Below are 23,710 nucleotides of genomic sequence, written 5' to 3'. Positions count from 1 at the left end.
CATGGAGGGTTATGTAGTTTCACTTTTTCTTTGCTGAATGTCACTTCTGAGTTTGTTTTTTTCAGGTATCAGAGTTGATAACCAGGTTGATAACCCTGAGCTCTGGGTTATTGGTCACTTGTTCAGCTTTGAGAGGTGTTTTTTTTTGTTTGTTTGTTTTGTTTTTTAAAGATTTTTATTTATTTTGGGGAGAGAGAGAACAGCAGGGGTACCAGCAGAGGGAGAAGGAGAAGCAGACTCTCCATGGAGCAGGGAGCCTGATGTGCGGTCTGATCCCAGAACCCTGGGATCATGGTTGGGAGTCAAAGGCAGACGCTTAACTGAGCCACTCAAGGAGCCCTGGCTTTGAGAGATTTGAAGGGCAGTTGTTTTAGGGTTACTGTAAGGGTTGGGGTGCCTTTTGATGAGGGGGTAGAAAGTGAGGAGTTGGGAGTGCTTGGGTATTTGGGAATGGGGTGAAGAGGCATTAATGGCTTAAGGGTTTTGGATTCCATTTTCCCCTGAAGTTGGTATAGGATTGGTTTGTACCTTACATGAGTCCATCTGGGAGTCAAGCTTATAAATATGATTAGGAGCTATGTAAGTAGATGAAAAGCACCAGTGAAACCTCAGGAAATTATAAAGGAGTAAAGGACCTGCTTGGTTGAGTAGATGGGGTATTCGGGAAGAAGGAAGGATCATGATAGCAGAAGGCATGAGGATGCTGGGAGGTATGGTTGTGTGTTTTGGAGAACATGGTGAGAGGCCTCAATTGAAGAGGGACATGCAGAATAGAGAGCAGGGATGTAAGGGCTGGGGCCTGCTGATGGTGGGTGTAGTTTCACTTGGAGCTAAGCTCAGGCTGTGCTTTTGGGTTTGTGGAATTGATGGCCCTATGGTTTCCCTTGCTAGGGCCAGGACCTAAGCCTGGCTGTACTGACAGGAGAGTGTGGAGGAGTAGGGGATTCAGGACTGCTAGTGTCAGTTTTCACCAAAGTGGCTAAAAGGTGATGTGGAGTGGGGGATTTTTCAGCTAGTAGTGCAGAAGCCATTCTTGCCTGGTGGCTAACATTGCGGAAGATGGGGTTCCTGTGGCAGCGAGGTTGAGGGAGCAGAGGATGTAAACAGCATGCAGGGGCAAAGAAGGGAGAGCTGGGAGAGGTGACACCTGGGCTGGCCCAGGGTAGAGCACTGGATGAATTGGAGGTGGGGGAGGTGTTAGAAAGTTGAGGAGCAGAGCTAAGAGAAGCAAAATAAAGGGTATGAGGTGGCTTTGAGAGTGGGGTATTAGAGACTGGTGTGAAGATAGAGGGGACAGCTGTGGCCAGCCTGAGTGGAGGTGAAGGTTGGTAGCATTCACAAGATGAAGAAGCTTTTCTGTTGGGATGTACTCAGGAAGGGCAGAGTTGACAGTCATTCAGCCAGTGTAGCCTCTTTGGGGAAGGGAGTTACTATTAACTCTGGCTGGGCTTGGTTTTCCAGGGGAGCTGCCTAGGCTGAGCTATTGCAGAAGTCACTAACTGATACTCTTGTCTGTAAGCTCTGTTGCACAGGCACAACATGTTTGAAACTGGACATGTTACACATAAAGATAGAGATTTCCAGCTTCTTGAAATACCAGGCACCAACAATTTCTCACCTTCCTGTGTGATGATAGTTTGCAAGGTTAAATGCTTGGGTGCCTGCCTTAGGATAGGTGTTGTGCAGTCCACCATGGCCTCCATGGTCTCTGCTCCTACAGCTAGCTTGTAACCTCTCTGCCTGCCCTCTGGTTTTGTTTCCCTTCTCCAAGATTCTTCCATTTAGTCCAGCTGGGTGTTGGCAAGTCACTTGGTCAACTGATGGAGTAGCTTTTCTTTCTTTTTTAAGATTTTATTTATTTGACAGAACAAGCAGGGGGAGTGGTAGGCAGAGGGAGAGGGGGACAGGCTCCCTGCTGAGGAAGGGACTGGTTGTAGGACTCTCAGGATCCCACATCATGACCTGAGCCAAAGGCAGATGCCCAACTGACTGAGCCACCCAGGTGCCTCCGGGTTAGCTTTTCTTTAAGATTTATTTACTTTAGAGAGTATGTGAGTGTGAGCACATGCACGAGAGGGAGGTCTCTGGAGGGGCAAAGAGAGGAGAGAGAATCTCAAGCTGATTCCCTGCTGAGCAGAGAGCCCAAGATCCTGAGATCAGCTAGCAGACCCTGAGTCGGATGCCCAACTGACTGAACCACCCAGGTGCCCATGGATTAACTTTAAATTGGTGTACTCAAGGATACCTGCTCTGTTGACCGGACTGAAGAGGCTATTTTGAGGCCCAGATGATGGAGGACCTGTAAGAACAGTTTAGAAACTGCAATGCTAAGCAATGTGTGATAGGAAGGAAGGACACACAGGAACTCACTCAAAATTGTGCAAGGTATGTGCTGTTGAACTTGAGGATTTGTAGAGATCCAGCATTGTTGCTCCAGACAGTAACCAGACCATGCTCTCTGCTGGTCAAAAGTTTTTGAAAGAGCCTTTTTGGGAAAATGGAAAGTTGCCTTTCCTAAGCAGAGTCAGCAGGGAGGGAGAGTACCTTCCGTTCCTTAATTTGGCACTGGGGAGGTTGTGGATTCATGAGAGGAAGCAGGGATTTTTAGAGTGGTGAAGAGGCTAGAAGTGATTCTGAATGGGGTGGTTTTACAGTCTCCAGTGAATACTAGGGTGCTGCTTGGCCTCTTATCCCACCACCGAAGTTGGATTTATAGTTAGCTGCATGTGCCCAAGCAGTCAAGCAGCTTTTAACAGTGTTCTGCTCTTTCTTTGTTTCCTGGTAAGTTATTTTGGGTTCTTAAAAACAGCATCTTAGTAGGTCATAGTCTTGGAGGCAAGGCGAGTACCATCTAAATTCTGTGTAGATTTTCTCCTTTATCCTGCACAATAACCCTAAGAGACGGATCTCACTGGGCCTATGGAGGAGAGTTTAGAGCAGTTAAGTGGTGGGGCTGGGAGTAGGGCACAGTTGTCTTGACTCTAGAGAATTTTTTTTAATTTTTTAATTTTTGAAGGTTTTTGACAGGGAACACAAGAGGGGTGTGGGAGAAGAAGCAGGCTTCCTGCTGAGCAGGGAGCCCATGTGGTGCTCAATCCTAGGACCCTGGAATGATGACCTGAGTTGAAGGCAGACACCTAAGGACTGAGCCACCCAGGTGCCCCTGACTCCTGTGCCTTTATTCATTCAAATACGAATTGAGCAGGTCTCTGCAGGGCATGTAAAGTTTAAAGGTGAACAAGACTTGTGATTCGTATACCCACTGTGTGCTCAACAAGGTGCCCATTGCAATGGGATAATTGAAGTGGTAGATGGCCAACTGAATTTCCTGTTGGCTAGACTGCTGTGTACCCTGGTCCCTGTGGGGGGCCTGGGGAGATGAATGAACTAACCCTTCTCTCAAAGCTCAGGGGGTTTAACAACTCACTGCAGTCTCATGGCCTGGTTCCTCACTGTGAAGCTGCACACAGTGCATAATTGTGTTAAATTACATGATAGGAATCTGAGGCAAGAGAATCTGAAGGTTGACTGGGTCTTGGAAGGCTTATGAAGGAATATCACTAACAACCTGATCTGGATGCATGGGAGCAGGGTTTTCTGATCTAAGGTGGTAAAAGCAGGGAGGTGGGAACAAGTAGCAGCTGTGGGGTGAAATGAACCCAGTCATTCTCATGGTGTACAAGTGGGATGAGTTGGGGAGGGTGGGAGCAGAGTGCTTATAGGTGAGATGGAAGATCTCAGGTGACTGTGGTGCCTTCCAGCAGTTTTGCATAATGCACCTGGTACCAAAAACTCCATTTCAAAAATAGACTTCAGCTTGGTTCTAAGGGCACAGGTATGCTTGATTCATTTGTGCTGACAAAAAGTAGAGGCTTTCCTGAGTTTTGGAGTTCTGCAGTGTGGGTCCAGGGTGTGAACAGTCTGGTTGAGGGTTAGGGTATAAGTAAGGTCCTGAGGGAACTGAGACTACAGAGGCCAGCAGGGAGCAAGTTAAAAAGAGGATCTCGTACTTCAGGCTAAGGGTTTTTCTTGTTCAACACTTTGTTTGAATAAAAACTACTGGATTGAGTGTCCTTGTCACATGTTGAATTCCTCTGCATGGGAGATACTTAAGCTCTTCATCATGCATAGTGGAGCGGGGATTTGTGCCAGAGGCCAGGCATTGAAAAGATGGCATCCATGCCATGTAGCTTGATGGAAAAGAACTAGATTAGAATCTGGAGACCTGGTTTGTGATCCTTGCTCAGCCTCTTGCCATCTGGGGTTATGGGTGGCCAGGGACTTTACTGAGCCACCATTTCCCTGTGTCTAGATGAGGTACAGGGATGGATGAATAGTTCCCAAACTTGGCATCTGGGGGCTTGTTGAAAATACAAATGCCCAGACTTCCTGCTCCAGTTTCCCAGGTGAGTTCTGGTGGCAGGCAAGAGTCTAAGGTTGTGATTACTTCCTAGGTGCTGCTACGTTATGGGTATTTTGGACTCATGGGTCCCTGAGATCCCTCCTGCCTCTGTGAATTGTTGAATAGGAGAAATGGTCCCTGCCTTCAAGAAGCTGGCAGATGAGGGGCGCCTGGGTGGCTCAGTGGGTTAAGCCTCTGCCTTTGGCTCAGGTCATGATCTCAGGGTCCTGGGATAGGCCCTGCATCAGGTTCTCTGAACAGCGGGGAGCCTGTTCCCCACTCACCCCACCCCACCCTGACTCTGCTTACTTGTGATCTCTTTCAGTCAAATAAATGAAAGCTGGCAGATGAACAGTAATTTTATTATTGCTACTGCTAGTAAAATAATGACAGAAGAGCTAACCTTTATTGTTTTTTATGTGCCAGGAACCCTGTTGCATGAATTCTAGGTTTTCCCAGGTATTTGAAATTAGAGTGATCCTGTGAAAACTTTGAGAACCTGAAAAGGTGTAAAGAGAAGAACTAATTTTATATGGGAAAATTTTGGAGTGTTCTCAGATCCAGAAAATAACCTTCCAGCCTTAGGATGCATTTTAGAAAACATCTTGCTAATGGATGCCCAAAGTACACTGAGATAAAGCACAGGTGCTCACAATACCGTTCACAGCTATAGCGTCTTGATGCCGAGATGCTGAGTGTATTTTGGGGCCAGGGGCTTGTGGTGCCTCTTGCTGCTCAGGGAGCGCTGCAAAACAATGTTATTTTCCCTTTTTTTTTTTTTTTTTCCCCTGCAAAAGTGAAAATCCTCTTTGGATTTCTTTTGGTTAGTAGAAACAGGTGCTAATGTAGGTTTTTTGAGGGGTATATCTGTATCTCATTTGCCCTTTGTAGCTACTCTATGAGGGAGCTACTAACCCACATTTTACAGATGAGACAGGCTCAAAGAGCTTAAGGAACTTGATCAAAGTTACATAGCTTTGACATTGTATGATAGGCCTGGGGACATTTGTGGAACATCTCAAAGAGCTAGAATTTGTGCTGAGCCTTGATGGATGCAGAGAGATTAGGAGAGGCAGTGAGTCTGAACAGGCTGTTGTCAGCATCACTTGAGAACTTGTTAGAAATGTAAAATCTCGGGCCCCACCCCAGAACTACAGAATCAGAAACTGGGCGGGTTCCCAGCAACCTGTGTTTTAACAAGTCCTCCAAGCCATTTTGATGCAGACTGAAGTTTGAGAACCACTCACTGAGTTAGGGGAAGGGGAGGACATTCCAGAGGGGCTGGCAGCTCCCCAAGGAAGGGTGGTGCTATGGACTGCTCCAATCACTGGCCTTTGCTTTGGTGGCATGAAGAGGTCTGATGAGCCACAAAGACTCCCACGAGGGGGCACTGTGGGCACAGACTTGGAAGCTGCCTGCTTTGTTGTCCTGGCTGCTATCCTTGCGGAAGCATGAAAAAAGCCTGATGCCACATCAACTGGAGAGGTCACTCTTTCTTCTCAGAGAAGGTCTAATGGGGGTGGTAATCTTGTTTATAGGATTCGGCCTTCGTAGGGAAGCTGAACCGGCAGGGCTTTCTGCTGTTCACATGCGCTTGGTGGTGGCTACCCATCCGTGCTGCAGTGTTTCTGCAGATCCAGTGCAAATAGCATTCCTCCTTTGTAAGCTGCCCCAGCCAAGGGGCTTGCAATTTATTTGGGAGGAAGAACACTTGAATCCTACTGGCCTGATTATGATTCATTGTTCTCCCTATAGTGTGATGGCTTGGTTCAGTTCTTGAATGGTTTGGGTGGGATGCCAGAGTACGGGGTCCAAGACCTTATTCAGGCCTTAGCTCTGTCTCAGCCATACTTCCTGACCTCAGGCAAGTCCCTTTTCTCCTGTGGGCATCAGTTCCCTACTCTCTAGGATGAGGGAGTGACACTGAGAGTGGTGGCTTTCAGTACCTTTCATAAAATTTTGTCCTGGGGAACCAGAAGACAGACTTGTCCTACTCAAGGATCTTGGATTGCAGGACAGCTGCAAGCCCTGCTGGAAGACATCCATCTCCTGTATCCACTTAAGTAAGCCTTGCCAGGGACTTGGTGCAAGGCAGTAAGGTGGAACTTATCAAATTGGATTTTTTAAAAAAGTACAGATCTCTAGATGTTACGTTTGCTATAGATTTCTATTCTGCGTTTCTTGGAAGAAGGAAAGATTTACACCCTTTCTCAGCTGCAGTGTGCATTCCGAATATACATTGCCTCGGAGGGAGGGTCTGTCACAGCGGAGGGGGGTTCAGCATTCACCTCATTAATCCACGGACTGGCCTACTACAGCTCACTGTATCGAGATGCTGTGCCTGGGCGTTAATCTCTGGAATTGTGTTTTCAAAGGGCTGTAGACCTTCATATCACAGGGCCGTGGGGGAGTCAAGGGAGGCTCTGAGTCCAGCACTGTGCTGGCTCCCATCCTCTAGGATGTTAGAAAGTTTGGTTAGAAATTGTGCAGCTCATAGGCGAACATCATTGAACTGCATCTCTTGTTCATGGAGGAAAAGTCTTAAACAAGATGCATATTTCTGGCAAGGCTCTGTGGAGGAAGAAAGTTCTTTAGCTGATCTGGCCCCTCCATTTTGTAGGCAGGTATCACTGCATTTTCTTCTGTTTATGAATGAGGCCATGAAGGCACAGAGTGACTTTCCCCAGCTCACACAGCTCAACAGTGGTGGGCAGAGGACTGAGCTTTGGGCCTTTTCACCTTGAGCTCACTTTCCTTCCAACAACAGAAGGAGCCATTTGCTACTCAGGAGTCATTTCTTCCTTCTCTTAAGACAAAAAACCAAAACATCCTTTGGTTCTCACTTCTCCATTTTATTGAGCTAATACTGACATCTAATATGATTAGTTTAAGGTGTCCAGCATATTTGATACATGTATATGTTGTGAAATGATCATCACAGTAAGTTGAGTTAAAATCCTTCGCCTCGAGTTATAAGTTTTCTTTTTCTTGTGATGAGAGCTTTTAAGACTTAGCAACTTTCAAATACACAATAAAGTATCGTTAATTATAGTCACTATGCTGTCCATGACATCCCCAGGGCATATTTTTATAACTGGAAGTTTGCACCTTTTGATTGCCTTTACCAGTTTCCTATACTCCCTACCCCCTGCCTCTGGAAACCACCAATCTGTTCTGTTTCTCTGAGTTTGGGTTTTTTTTTTAGATTCTACATGGAAGTGAGATCATACAGTATTTTCTTGCTCTAATGCCACCATAGTGCCCTCAAGCCCATCCATGTTGTCTCAAATGGCAAGATTTCCTCCATTTTTAGTGGCTGAATAATATTCCATTGTGTGTATTTGTCTTCCACACTTTCTTTACTCATTCATCTGTGCACGGGTACTTAGGTTATTCCCATGTCTTAGCTGCTGATAATGCTTCAGTGAACATGGGAATGCAGATACTGCTTCAAGAAAGTAATTTCATTTCCTTTGGATGCATACCTGTGAATGGGATTGCTGGATCATAGAGTAGTTCTAATTTTAGGTTTTTAAGAAAACCCCATACTTTTTTTCCAGAGTGGCTGCAGCAGTTTTCATTCTCACCGACAGTGCAGAGTTCCCTTTTCTCCATATCCTTGCCAACACTTAACTGTTGTCTCTCTCTCTTTTTTTTTTTTTTTTTTTTTAAAGACTTTATTCATTAGAGAGAGAGAAAGAGCACAAGCAGTGGGGAGAGACAGGGGGAGAGGCCGAGGGAGAGGGAGAAGCAGACTCCCACCTGAGCTGGGAGCCTGACACGGGGCTTGATCACAGGACCTGGAGATCATTACCTGAGCCAAAGGTGGATGCTCAACCATCTGAGCCACCCAGGTGCCTCAGACTCTTGTCTTTTTGATGATAGCCATTCTGAGGTGATATGTCATTGTGGTTTGGTTTGGTTTGCATTTCCTTGATGATTAGTGAGTTGAACGCCTTTTCATGTATCAACCATTTGTATGTCTTCTTTGGGAGGAATGCCTATGCAGTTCCTCTGTCTGTTTTTAAATTGGATTGTGTTTTTTTTGTTGTTTTGTTTTGCTTTTGCTGTCGAGTTGTAGGAGTTCTTTATATATTTTGGATATTAACCTCTTATCAGATACATGATTTGCAAATATTTTCTCCCATTCCATTGGTTGCATTTTCATTTTGTTGATGGTTTCCATTGCTAATTTGATGTAGTTCCACTTGTTTATTTTTGCTTTTGTTGCTTTTACTTTTGGTGTTGAGTCCAAACAATCATTGCCACCACTAATATCAAGGTGCTTACCCACTAGGTTTTCTTCTAGGAGTTTTATGGTTTTGGGTCTTACCATCAAGTCTTTAATTCACTTTGAGTTGATTTTTGTCTTAAGTGCACAGTGTTAGATAGAGGTCTAATTTTATTCTTTTGCAAGTGGCTGCTCGTTTTCTCAATACCATTCTTCTCTTGTTAAGGTTACAAAGCACTGCAGTCTTGTCTGGGGCACTTTTCCGTGCTGTTCACCTCATTGCCCTCTGCTGTCTTGCAGACTGGTACACAAGTGCTCCCTGAGAAGCTAAGAGTTGAGATGCCTACTGTTGCTCCCTGAGCTGGCTTTGTCTCTGGTTTAGGTGGTGTATTAGGTAAGAGGCCTGAAGGCTGAAGCTGAAGCTACAGAACACTGAGAGCTCCTCTTAAAGTGTCTTGAACAATGAGGACATTTATTTGCTTACATAAGAAGCCATCTAGATGCAAAGAGGTGTTCAGGGTTGATGGATGCAGCAGATCAACAGTGTCACGAAGACCTAGACATTTCCTCTGCTTTGCTAATCACAGTGTTGGCTCCATTTCGTAAATGGTTGCCAATTACGGTGGGGGTATTCCAGGTCAGCGGGAAGCTGTCCCTTGCAGGTGGTGAGTCAGGAACCCGGGCTCCTCCTATTTTGTGCCTTCGCCATCTTTAGGGCCTCATGGTCTCCTGTATCTGCCTGGCAGAATGGGGAAAATGTGGAGGAGAGGCACCCATTCTCTACAACCTGACCAGAAGTCACCCACATCAGTTCTGTTCCTGTCACATTAGCTGGCTCTCAGTCTCCTGGCATACCTAATTGCAAGAGGGCTGGGAAATGTAGGCTAGCTCTAGTTGGGGGAAAGGTGGGGAGAATGGCTTTGGGGGATAGCTACAAGTCTCTGCCATGGCAGGAAGAAGGTAATGGATGCATCATGGGGACTCTTTGAACAGGGGTCTCCCAAGCAAAAGGAATTTACTGGAAAGCTGAGAGGTTTAAAAACCAAGGTGTAGGTAGTCCTAGGTGGCCTCCCTGTTATCAGGATTAAGAAATCAGTTCTTCCCTCCTTCCTTCACCTTCTCTGAGTTCACTCCCACTCTCTTTCCAGGCAGCTTTTTACGCTCTCCTTTCTTTCTCACAGCTGCCCTTTCCATTGCTTCCCACTCCAGGCATTCAGTACCATTCATTAGACCCTGCATCCTACTTATCACTTCACAGGACTGTGACACTGACTGGCCCACTCAGGACAGGGGTCCCTCCCTGGTCCTGCCAGCTCATGGATCCGTCTTCACTTAACTGAGGCAGAGAGGCAGTGAGGAGAGAGGGCTGCTGAGGGGTCCACAGCAGCCGTCCCTCATGTTGCTAAGACTTCTGCCTTTTCTCCACATCACTTCCAGACCACCCCATGTTGCCATTTAAAAAAAAAAAAAATTCTTTTTAAAAACTACTTTATTCATAATTCATATACCATAATAGTCATCCTTTCAGAGTATAATTCAGTGAGCTTCAGTATATTCACAGAATCTAGCACCTAATCACCACCACCTAGTTTTTGAACACTTTCGTTGTGCCAGAATGAAACCCTGTGCTCCTTAGGAGTCATGCCCTGTTTCCCCCCGTCTCTACTCCCCAACCCTTGGTAACCACTGGTATACTTTCTCTCTCTCTTTTTCTTAAAAATTTTATTTATTTAATTGTCAGAGAGACAGAGTGCAAGAGCATGCACAAGCGGGGAGCAGCAGAGGGAGAGGGAGAAGCAGGCTCTCTGCTGAGCATGGGTTCATGCCTGAGCCCAAGGCAGACCTTCAGCTGACTGAGCCACCCAGATGCTCCTACTTTCTCTTTTTATAGATTTGCCTGTTCTGGACATTTTCATTTCCTGTAAATGGAATTATACAATAGGTGACCTTTTCGTGACTGGTTTTTTCACTTAACATGTTTTCAGTCTTCGTATTATAGCATGTATCAATATTTCATTCCTTTTAAAAAATACAGCTTTATTGAGACAATTTACATGCCATAAAATTCACCTTATGAGGTGTACAACTCAGTTATTTTTAGTATATTCACAGAGAATGTTATCACTCCAAAAAAGAAATCTCTTACCCATGAGCAGTCTCTCCCTCTCTCAGCCTCTGACAACCACTCATCTGCTTGAAAGTCTCTGTGGGTGAGCTTCTTCTGGACATTTTATGTAAGTGGAATCCTATCATGTGCAGGACTTTATGACAGGCTTCTCTCACTGAGCACGAGGTTCTCCAAGTTCATGTGGCATGCAGTGGTTCTTTGTTCCTTTTCATTGTCAAATACTGTTTCATTGTGTGGTTGTTCGTTCTTCAGTTGAAGGACTGAAGACTTAATTCGTTCTTCAGTTGAAGGACATTTGAACTGTTTCTACTTTTTGACTGGTATAAATAATTCTGGTGCTGTCAACATTCATGTGTAAGTTTTTGTGTGGATGCACATTTTCATTTCTCTGGATATATACCAAGGAGTAGAATTGCTGGGTCACTTGGTAACTCTAACATTTGAGGCATTCCCTGACTATTTTCCACAGAGGAAGCACCATTTTCTGTTCCTGCCAGCAGTGTATGAGAGTTCTAATTTCTCTGCATCCTTGTCGACACCTACTATTATCTGTATCTTTGATTTTAGCCATGCAAGTAGGTGTGAAGTGGTATCTCATTATGGTTCTGATTTGCATTGCCTACTAACTAGTGGTGTTGAGGATCTTTTCATGTGTTTATTGGCTATTTCTATGTCTTTAGAAAGTCTTTAACTCATTTTAAAATTGGATTGTTTTTTTATTGCTCGAAGTGTTCCTCATATATATAAGATCAAAGTCTTATCTGGTAAATGGTTTGCAAAATTTTTTCCCCATTCTGTGGGTTGTCTTTTCACTTTCTTTTCTTTCTTTCTTTCTTTTTTTTTTTTTTTTAAAGATTTTATTTATTTATTTGACAGATCGCAAATAGACAGAGAGGCAGGCAGAGAGATTGGAGGAAGCAGGCTCCCCGAGGAGCAGAGAGCCCAATGCGGGACTCAATCCCAGGACCCTGGGATCATGACCTGAGCCAAAGGCAGAGGCTTAACCCACTGAGCCACCCAGGCACGCCTGTCTTTTCACTTTCTAATGGTGTTGTTTATTTTTTAAAAAATTAAAATATTTTATTTTTAAGTAAATCCTATACCCAGCGTGGGGCTCAGACTCACAACCCTGAGATCAAAAGCCGCATACAAGTTCTATGGACCGTCAGCTAGGTGCTCCTTGATGGTGCCCTTTAAAAGGCAAATGTTTTACATTTTGATGGTTATCTATTTTTTTCTTTTGTCACTTCTGTTTTTGTTGTTAAATCTAAAAAACTATTGCTTAACCGAAAGATCATGAAGATTTACTCCTTTGGTTTCTTCTAAAGATTTAATAGTTTTAGCTTTTACATTTAGGTCTATGATCTATTTGGAGTTAATTTTTATATACGGTGTGAGGAAGGGGTCTGACTTCATTCTTTTTCATGTGACTATTCATTCTCGTAAAACTTGTTGAAAAGATTATTCATTACTCATTGGCACCCACTGAACCCACTGAAACTCAGTGGACTGTGCTGTCACTTCCTGGATTTTCTGTCTTTGGAAACTCCTGTCAGGGCTCCTGTGAGACTTTGGATGTAACAATAATGCCTTTTATTGAGTATCTAGTGCTCAGTGTGCTAGGCACCTTGTATATATTCTCTTGTGTCCTCACCAGACTTCTGCAAGGTGAACATTATTGTCCTCATCTCAGAGATAAACAAATTGGAACTCAGGATTTTAGTCATTTGCTGAAGGTTGTTCAGTCAGTGGCAGAGCTGGGCCTTGAATTTAGGTCAGTGTTGGCTCCAAAGGCTGCATTCATGCCTGTGGTGGTTCTCTGCTCCCCGGAGGCCCACCCACCTAGTTTGGGTGTCATTTCTGGGGTCCTTCAGGACCATAACTAGCCAGATAGATAGTGTGGCAGGAATTATGGCCTGAAACTTAAATGGAGATTATATGATTTCATGGTGTGATTTGGATGCTAAAAAAAGCACAGATTGTTGCCTCCAGCTGCTCCATAGGAAGTGGGCACCTAGACTGAAGGAGTAGTGAGTTCTCTTTTGCCCTGTCCTGTTGGATTGCTTCTTGGGGTTACGTTATTTTTGGAAGCTGTGAAGCCGAGCTTTCAGAAAGAGTATCAGGATGATATCTAGTGTGGTCTGGAGGTATTTAGCTGGAAATGAGCAGAGATAGGTGTTATTGGTTAAGGGCTATAATGTGGAAAAGGGTGAGATTTGTCCCGGAGTGTGGAAAATATGGCTCACTGGTGTGGCTGGACAGGAGGAAATTTTTGAAACCCAGAGCTAATGGAAGAGGGCAGGAGCTAACTTTGGGAGTAGTGAGCTTCTTGTCACTGCTGTTGTACAGCAGAGTCTAGCTGCTTACTTTGTGGGGTTGCTATAGAGGCTCTTTGGGCCTTCTACAAGGTGTAAGCCTGGGGGATTTTTTTAGGGTTTTCTTTGACCCCCAGAGGCTGTATATTATGGCCTCTGATTTTATGGGGACTTCCTGTCCACACAGCTGGGATTGCTCCCAGCCCAGATCTGTCATGTCTCACTGATCCCGAGGGCTAAATTTGGAATTTAATAACAACACTTTGGATTTATGTAGCCCGTTTCCTTGGAGGCACTTCATCTGTTATCCCATTAATTCTCATAACATCCCTGGGCGGAAGGTGAGGGAGGGTGAGGGAAGAGTCTCTGGCTTCTCCACATCCTGAAGGTGAGAGGAGATGGCTGGCTTAGGTGCAGGCCAGGGGCTGGTGTTATGGCCCTAATCACAGGCCCTCTGGCTTATTCCCCGCACAAAGACCAGGTTCCGCGTGGGACAAAGGATGTGTTGCCTTGGCAGGAAGCTCATACCTTACACAAAGTATATTAGTGATCTGATTCCAAGAAAAGCTTTAAGATACACCGTGGTGTGTGAGTCTCCAAGTGGACTCTGTCAGGAGTGGGAGTGGATGAGCATAGAGGTGAGAGGGAAGACTGATGTGTCTACCACCAGCTGGCTTGCAGAGCTGGAAGGTCCAGAGACAGCAGGAAGGTTTCCTCAGGGAGAGGGGATTTGAGCCGAGTTACACCAGGGGCTTTGAAGGACGAGCAGGGATGGAAGGGAACAGTGCCCCAGGTGGAGGGCTCTGCTTGTACCACAGCATATTGGCTTTGGGTCTCCTGTCTACTTCAGATTGTGCTGTTTGTTGCTTCTACCTCTACTCAGGCTCTTCTACATCTGTTCCATGCTCTTCCTCTTCAAGCCTGGTTCTGTCCTCCAGGCAGGCCCTTGGTGAAGACTGCAGCCTGTATCGGGGACACTCTTGGTGCACCTCTGCTGCTGATCTTCCTGGGCCCGGGCAAGGGAGGACCCGGAAACTCTTGGCCACAGACTGCAGATTGTTGGCAGCTGGAAGGTCTCTTGCAAGTCTTTGGGTACTATACTCTGCTTCCCCCTTTTGCAGATGAGGTGACTGGGGCTTGGAGTTGTAAGCAGGTGAGGAATTTTTCAGGAAGAGAGATGAGCAGATGCCAAGATAGAGGCAAGAGAAGGTAGGTGGATTTGTAGGAGGTAGGAGAGCCAGGAATGGGGAGCGTATAGAAATGTGGCCAAAAGGGTGGGAGGGGTTGGCCCATGAAGGGGCTGTAGCAGGTGTTTCCAGGTTGGACTTGACTTAGAGGGCAAGGGGAAGCCCCTGGAAAATTTTTGCAGAGGAATGGTGCATCAGATGTGCCTCTCACAGAGGGCACTGGCAAGAAATCGAGGCCCTAGTAGTCCTGCTTCTCCTAGTCTCTGCTGGCTGCCCCCACCCATGGATGGCACATAGCCTCCACTTTCACTCCCATGTCCAGTTCATCTCCACATCTTCTGGCTTTTCCTTCAAATGATCTATCCTGAACCTGATTGTTTCTCACCACTTTGGTGGCTTCTCTGATCACAGCTTGCACATTTCTCACCCTGTTCCTGCTGTGGCACTTCAGGGCACTCCTGATTACACCTTTACCCCTTAGATGTATTCTCCATGCAGCAACTGGAGTGCGCTGTGAGAATGAGAGATGCATGAGGTCATTCTTGTTCAGAAGCCCCCCAGGGGCTATACATGTCACTTAAAGAGATGCCAAAGTCTCTTCATCATCCACATAGCCTGCAACCTGGTTTCCCATCTCCCTCCCAGCCACTAGCTCTGCTCCTGCAGCCTGTCAGCCCTGTTCCTGCTCCAGGACCTTTGCATGTGTTCTTCCCTCAGCCTGGCCCACTCTTGTCCCAGCTAACCTTGCGGGTCATGCTCTCCTTTTCATCTGATCTTCATTCAAGTGTTTCCTTCTCAGAGATGCCTTCTCCGACCACTTTATCAAAGATTGTAATCTTCAAGTTTTCTTCTTGACTTTGGTGTTTTCTCCTCAGCATTCACATCTTTTGTCTTCTCATTTCTCTTCTTTTTAAAAAGATTTTATTTATTTATTTGACAGAGAGAGAGATCACAAATAGGCAGAGAGGCAGGCAGAGAGAGAGGGAGAAGCAGGCTTCCAGATGAGCAGAGAGCCCAATGCAGGGCTTGATCCCAGGACCCTGAGATCATGACCTGAGCTGAAGGGCAGAGGCTTAACCCATTGAGGCACCCAGGTGCCCCTGTTTCCTCATTTCTTGACTACATTCTGTCTAGAAAGGAAGCTTCATGAAGGCAGGGGGTGTGTGTGTGTGTGTTCACAAAACAAAATTTTTTTTTTCCTGTGTGTACATCATTGCTATATCCCCCGTGATTAGAATAATGCCTGGTAGCCAGGAGGAGAAGTAAATATTTGCTGAATGACTCACTGACCAACTGAATGGTGGCTGTATGGCGAGCAGATTGTTCTCGGGGGTGTGAGTGGAGTGGCAAAACCAGCTAGGAGGCTGTGGCAGAATCTCTGACAGGAGATGGTGGGGGTTCTTGGGTCTACAAAACTCCTCTTGCCCTTGCTGTAATGTGCACACTGTCAATTGAGAAGCACTTTGAGGTTTAGTTTGTCCAGTTCCCTCTTTGATCGTGTGGGGAAGCTGAGGCCTGTGAAAGGAATTCCCGAGCCTTCCTGTCTCCCAGACAGTATCTTATTGAAGAGCTCTGGTCTCTGGGAGAGGGGAGCCCCCTCAGGTGGTGTGGCAGTGACTGAGAGGCGCTGCTAGTGTACTCAGTGGCTGATTGAGGGCATGTCATGGTGACTTGGCACATACAAAGTGCTTTTCTCAGTGGTCACTATGGGACTGGTGAATATGCATGAGATGGCCCCTGCCCCAGCACTGCTGGTTCAGTTGGAAGCTGAGATGCCTGCTAGCAGTTCACAGAAAGACAGATGTTAGAGGATCTTCCAGTCACCTCACTAGGCATTCATTTTATCCCCTTACCACTCTGCCCACTTGTTTTTCTTGGGGGTGGGGGGAATGGGCCTTCACTGGCCTAAGCTAATAAAAGTATGGCATTGGCTCCTGGAATAGTAATGGCTTGGTGACGTGCAGTGACCCAGACCTAAAACGATTGGTGCACGGAATTGCCCCTGGCCAAAGCAGCTGAGGGAGGTTAGGCCAGTTGCAGTTGGTGGGAAGGCTTCCCCTTGATGGCTGGGAAGAGATCTCTCCTGATCCATGTGGTGCAATTGGCAGAAATGAAACTTAGAACCACTCTACACATTTTGTTACCATGAGGAAAGCCAGCCCGAGGACAAAGTTGAGATTTGGAGCAGGGCAGACCCCTGTTCAAACCTACCCGAAGCACCCTTTGACCTGGACTCTAGTTAGGGAGGCTAATGAATGCTGTCTCTCGTGTGAGGGAGTTTGAGTTGGCTTTTCTGTCTTGGTCATTGAAGGAAGCCCAACTGATACTTGGGTGGATAGGCAGTGATGAGGAGCCATGGGTGGGGATGGGGAGCCTGGTGTGGCTGTTCATTGGGAGCATGTTCCACAGCCCTGTGCAAGTCGCTGCTCCTCAAGAAGCCTATCCCATAGTCCTGGAGGGGTAGTGTCAAGGAGATGCCAGCTTGGGCTGTCTGCATGTCTGGCACAGGGACTGTGGGACTCTGGGACTATGGAGAGATAGCTGTCTTTTTTAGAGGGTTACTGGCTTTTTAGCCCCTCTTCCCTTGTGGACACATGCCACTTCAGGAGGGTTTCCCTCAGAAGATGCTGGTTCCACCCCTGCCAGGGTTCTGTAGTCCTGTCCATGTGATGTCTTGTGAATGCCTCCTGGACCACAGGTGGCTCCTTCCATCCCCCCACAGAGGGTCCTTTACCTTTTCTTCACCCCTGGGTGGGCTGTTGACTAAGGGTCTTCCTCCCAGAATATTTCTAAATGCATGAAATACATCAGCTTATAAAGAAAACCAATTCTGGGGGCGCCTGGGTGGCTCAGTGGGTTGGGCCGCTGCCTTCGGCTCGGGTCATGATCTCAGGGTCCTGGGATCGAGTCCCGCATCGGGCTCTCTGCTCGGCGGGGAGCCTGCTTCCTCCTCTCTCTCTCTGCCTGCCTCTCTGCCTACTTGTGATCTCCCTCTGTCAAATAAATAAATAAAATCTTTAAAAAAAAAAAAAAAAAAAAAAAAAAAAGAAAACCAATTCTGTTCAAGTACACTTAGTAAAATATTAAATAATTTGTAATGAAGTATCATATGCTTCTTTATTAATGAGATAATAGTATCTTGTGGCAGGTCTAATACCTTTTAATTCAAAGTAGCGATCGAGAGCATAAAGGACATTCTGAGATCTGTAACATCTGGGGTGTTGTATGAAAATATCTCTGATTTCTGTTGGTGACACAGTTATTGTAACTGATCAGGCTGCTGGGGTTTGTTGTCAGTATTCATGATGAAAAAAAGAAGTAAGTGAAATAAAGATATCATTTTTTTCCCCATCCAAGTTTATGTCCCCCCCGCCAGCACTCTGTTCACGGATGCCATGGGAGATGTCTGTGGGTCCCAAGTTAAGAACCACTGAGTGACCGTTGTTTAAAAAAAAGAAAAAAGAAAAAGAAAAGCAAAACCCCTTATACACATACTCACATTGTCACTCAGACGCATTGTAGATGTGTGAACTTGCACAGCTACTAGAATTTTTCTACCTGCACAGAGTTACAGAGGACATATTGTATCTCTCCAGATGGACCTGGTGTGCACATGGACACACATACACAGCTGTAGGCACACCCATAGAGACACTGCATATATGTGCACGTGGACATACACATAAGCAGTACATGGGGCCCACCCCACTAAAGTGCATGCCCAGGCATGTACATGTATGCTCACACACAACTCATTATACTCAGAGACTTCTGTAGAAATGTGCACAATCGTAGATTCTAGGCAGAGCCTTGGGGCCTGGTGTGACTGGTGCATGGCAGCACGCACAGGCAGAGGAGGTCAGGCTCACACCATCTGGATGCTGCCACCTAGCCTCCAGGCACCAAGAAGGCCCAATCTAGGAGGACGAGAATTCTGCCAATCCTCTTTCCCAAGTACAAACCAAGGGGCCAGGAGGCCTTCAGAGTCTTCTCTTTTCCTTAATGAAATCCTAATCTGCCCCTAAAGGGTGATGGGGATTTGGTTAATGTTACTGTGCCACCATGAGTGGGCTCGCCTGAGCCCATGGGGGCCGTGAGGCAGTAGGCCCAGTATAGCGCAGGGGTGTCCTCAAAGGGAAGCATTCTTCATTGGTAATGAACATTATGTCTGCAGAAACGAATGGCCCAACCTCCTATTCAGTTTATGTAAAATAAAACAGGCCATATGTTGCTGCTTTCAGAGTTTGGGTGTTTAAATTAAATGTTGTTTAATGAATATTCAAACCCATTTGCTCCAAAGTTGTGCTCAATGTGGCAGTGGCTTTCATCCCCCCTCCTTCCTTGCAGCCCCCTCCCTGCTCCAGTACCCAGGGTATTAAGCCATTAGAACGGGGTGTGAACATCCAGGCATCTGTCTTCCAACGGAAAGTTGGATATTAAAATGCCGGAGCAGATGACAGTATAAATAAAGACATACAGTGAGAAGCTCGTCTGGTTATTTTTTTGTTTGGTAATTAAGACTGAGGAGGTTTTGACTTAAGTTCTATCTTCTTGAGAAACCGAGGTGGGGGGCCAAGAGCTCCCACCTCTTCCCACTTTGCTTTATTCGTCAGTTTATGGAGGGCTTTCACATTGACCTCCGTGTGACTGGTTCATCGACAAGTGTCAACTTGGTGGCATAGAGATGTGCAGCGGTTTGATGTTTCTCTAGTCACTGCTTTCTGTTGGACTCTGTCAAATTACCCTTAACCTTACGTGGAGCGGAGGCCATGGCTAAATGGTCAGAACTGCAGTGTGCGTCTCAACTGAAACTCTCCCATTGGCCCACTGTAGGCTGGGCCTGCTGATGCAGGTGAGGAGGGGGCAGTGTTCATGCTCTCGCTTCTCTTCCCGTTGCAGAGCTTTGGGGCCCACCTCTTGGGGGCAGGGACAGTGGGCTGTGGAGGCAGGCTTCCTAGAGAAGTGGTCCCTGTGTGCGGGGGAGGCATCTCTACTTCGGCTTGCTGCCATGGCTGACCTGGTGGTCTCTGCGTGGATGGCAAGCTGGCATCCTAGGGGCAGAGTCTAGCTTATGCCAGTGCCATCTGTCCCTGAGGATGCCCTTAGAGGCGGCAGGTATCTTCAGCCCCATGAAGGGTGCACACTTGCCTCCTTTCTATGGGGGGAATGAGGGGCAGCATTTCTTGGGCTGTCTTGTGGCTCTGGCCCACCCTCTCTCTCTACACCTCCATGTGTCTGCACAGGGGCAGCTGAGGCCTACTGTGCCTTCTGATCCGCGCTGTGGGTGCACTCTTTCTTCCTAAGCACTCTACCCCACTGCCCTCTTTATGGGCTCCTCCTCCAAGCCTTCTATCTTGAGCGATCTCCCGGGGAAAGTGGATGCCTTGTTCTATGCTCATGTAAATCCCCAGGCTCTAGGGGACCCATGTCAGCTTCATCTGGCATCACTACCTCCCTGGGTTTGGTTCCTCTCTCCTGGCAGTGTGAGGTGGGGCTCCAGATAATGCAGCTCAGCAAGCATCCAGCTGGGGAGGGAAATGCCAGCTTCCCCTCTTGTGGGCAACCCCCAACTCCCATTTCTATGAGTGGATCTCTTGAGCCCCATTCATTGAAACAGTATGTTCTCTCTGAGACCAGTTTCCCCAGTGATCCTCTTTTCTTCCTCTCCTGTCTCTTATGTAGACTGTCTGTCTGTCATGGTTTGTACTGAGGCCTAGTGTTAGAGGGCCTATTTCAGTTTCTTGATAAAACCTTTGGGGAGGTGTCTGCTACTAGTGACTTTCTAGATTATGATACTGACACTTCTTTCTTTTTAGCTATGTCCCCATGACCAGTCTGGGGCAACAGTAAAAATCACAGCTGACATCCTGCAGACACACTGAGGGAGAGGATTTGTGTATGACAGGAACAATTTTAGGAGCATCATGAGGGTTTCTATCCTCCCCTCTAAGCTACCTGTCAAGCCAAAGAGCTCCAGTTGCTCCCATGCCTTTAGTTACCACCTCCACATGGGAGACCCCCAAATGTGTCACCAGCCCTGAGTTCTCTCCATGGCTCTGTCTCCACTTGGAGATCTGACCAAATTTCGATATGCTTATATTCAGCCTCTTTCTCTCTCGTTCCCCTCTCTTCTCCATGATCCAAACCACTGTTTTCTGTGTATTAAGAACTTGCTCAGCGAGCACTGATGGAGCACTCACTAGAGCATCAAGCTGTGTGATAGATGCTGGCGATCTAGTGATGGCAAAGAATAGTGCTTGCCCTCAAGGAGCTCTTGGCCCAGTGAGAATAGTGCTTGCCCTCAAGGGGCTCTTGGCCCAGTGAGGGCCATCCATCTACAAAGACTCTTGGTACGAAATGTAAAGAGGTAAGGCAAGCATGGGGGTAGAGAGCTGTCATGGGTTAGCTCACTAATCGTTAAGCTCCTGGGCACTCAGGAAGAACTTTCTGGAGGGGATGACCTTTGGGCCGAGTCCTGAATTGTAGTAACAGGCAGGGTAAGAAATATTTGAAGGGTATCCTGTGGAAAGAGAAGAGTGAGAACAAAGACATGGATGCATGGCATAGCATGGGGTACACTGAGAAATTGAAGCACTTCCATGCTCCTGGGATCTAATATGTGGGGAGGAAATGGTAAGAGACAGGCTGGTTTCCTTTCTGTGTTCTTGGGCCTCTGTCCTCCCAGTCTCCCATGTGCAAGGAGTTGTGGCTGACTCTCTTTAGCAGGTCATCACCCCTGCCATCCATCCCACCAGAGGATGAATGAGAGGTTGAGGTGACTGATCACATGGTATCTTCCCACTTCCCACTTTCCTATCCTAGGTGAGTATAATGATGTCTCTCCTAGGGGAGGTGGGCTGGGGGAGCCATATGATGATGGGAGGCTCTTTGGAGTAAGGCTGCTACCCCATGGCCAGTTCCTGTATCCTAACCTTCCTCTGGGCTCAGCTCTTGGTCTGAATTCTGAATCTCCTTAATCCTTGACTTCCCTTTGCTTTCTTGGTCTCTGAGTTTATAGAATCTGGCTCCCAGATTCCATGTGGCCACTTGAATAGGCAGTCTAGTTGGATCCATCTCTGTTGGTATTGGCATTTTGCACGTGATAGGATATACCCTCAGAGAAAAGGACCCACCTTTGGGCCCCAAGGTATCCCCATGGGACCTGGTCCAGGACCCCCAACTCCTGGCCTCCACCCAACTGTCTAGGAGGATTGGGACTTTCTAGGTGAGGCCAGCTTGGACACGTCCTTCCCTGCTGCCTGTATGTGTGTGCGTGTGTGTATGGAAAGAGATTGGTAGAGAGCCAGCGTTCCAGCTGAGAATCTGTTCCCAGGACTCACAGGAAGCTGGGCACCCTGGGTGCTGACTCAATCACATACACATACATTATCCACAGTGGGAGTGTTCCATCTTAGGTGGATAGAAGGCCTGGTCCAAGTCCATACCTACGCATGACTCTCCTAGGCGACAGGTGCAAACTTAGAGAATGCATTTTCATGATAACCATAGCTGAACCATTCCAGAGCTGGACATGTGTAAGGAACCCATTCATTTGTTTCTTCACTCCTCCAATCTGTACTAAAGCTGGTGCTGGGAATTGGGGGATGGTGGGAAGAATAAGATACAGCTCCTCTTCTCCAGGGGTTCCTGGTCTAGTGCAGCTGGGAGTGGATTCTGTGACATGTGTTTGATGGCACTGGGCATCACAGCTAGCCACTGTGTTGGATGAGGAGGGCTTAGCTTTCACAATACACTTATTTAATACCTGTTTGTTGCCAGTCACTTACGATGAAGGAAAGGCAGGCAGATGGGTAGATAGCCTCTTCCAATATTTAAAATTAGATGCATTATCTTACTGAGTTCTTTCCAAACCATACCAGTTAGAAACTTGAACAAAAGAGAGGTTAAGTTATTGCCCTTGGTCACAGAGCTCGTAAGTAGTGGGATCAGAACTTGAACACAAGTCTTTTGACTCCAGACGATTGCTTGGCTAATGATGCAGTGCCTTGAGGAGTTATATTTTTCTTTCACTTGGTGAGAAGACTTTCAATTCTAGGGGACCCAAACAAATAATCTATCATGTCCTGGCTGCACTGAACCTTCCTCATTGAACAACAGTAACTCCAGGAGTATTTTACAGATGCCTCCTCTTATCTCTAGACAGCTAGCCATGATGCCCTGAATTCTGTGGCAGCCTAGTCTGCATACTGCCCAGGAACTCAGGGGAAGTCCTTGTGAGATATGGGGCTTGGGCCCCTCAGAAAGATGGAAAGAAGGACATTAGGACAAGAGGGGCCAAGAGGCAACCTTGCCCCTTGGGAAGCACCATGCCCATTGTTGTAGGTGGGACCATTGGGTTGCATAGACTACAGTCATGTGAACCCGCTCCTGTGCTGGGCAGAACATGGTGGTTGGAAAAGGACAAGGACCTGTAGATGGAAAGCGAGGCCAGTGGGGCTTATGGTGGTGGGGTCAAGGAGGCCACCAGAGAGGGAGGCAGTTCCCCTCTGTCTGTATCTCTATTCTCCCATCTCTCTTGGGCTGTGTGGTCTTTGTCCTTTGACCATCTCTGAGCAGCCTTTCTGCTGTTTTCTGCTCTGTAGGCAGGATTCCTTTGCTTACTCATGGCTTCTTTGCCCCCCACCCCCCAGCTTGTTTGCAGATGGCATGGTTTGCTGTGGGGCCCACTGTGTCCATGACTACATAACCCACAGTGCCTATCCCTGTCTAACTTGGTCCAAATTCTTAGGAGGAAAAAACCTGACAGATTGCTGGTAGCCAGCAGATGTCTTAAGAACCTTGATGTTTTTAGGCCAGGTATCCAACTCCAATCGAGTCAGAGGAGAACAGGTGGTACAAGCAGGGCCACTTAGAGCTGCCCCTGTAGATGGGGCTGCGGGCAGGCAAATACACCACTGCCCTGCCACAGGCCAAGGGTCAGTTGAAGCTGTTTGTCTCACTCCAGGCTGTGGGCAGGAGAGCAGAACCAACAGCAGTTTCTTGGGGTCTGATTTTCTCCTGATGGGCAGTTGGCCGCCTCCTCAAGTCTTTGGGCAGGAAGGTTGTACTGTTAAGGAGGCCTCAAAGAGCACAGTTTGCTGGTGGGCTTTTCCTGAACTCAGATCACTTTGAGCCCATAAGGGAGGGAAGGCATTGTGAGAGAACATACCACCTGCAATCCCATTTAATTCTCATAACCTGCCAGGAAAAATGGGCCTGCTGACTCCTGTCACACAAATGGTGACATGTTCATTTGTTGATGAGGCATTTACTGAGTGCTTCCTGGGTGCCGAGGCTGTGTTGACTGTTGAAGATACAGCGGTATGCAGTGGCTCACATTACTGCGAGCGAACTGTAGAACAGAGACCATGGGAAGGAAGAGGGTGCTGCATATTTATCCCTTTTAGTACTCTGAACAACCCAATGAAATAATATGTGTTTTTAACC

The sequence above is a fragment of the Mustela lutreola genome, chromosome 4 (genome assembly GCF_030435805.1).
Source record: "Mustela lutreola isolate mMusLut2 chromosome 4, mMusLut2.pri, whole genome shotgun sequence".
Lineage (NCBI taxonomy): Eukaryota > Metazoa > Chordata > Mammalia > Carnivora > Mustelidae > Mustela > Mustela lutreola.
This window is presented reverse-complemented; position numbering follows the sequence as displayed.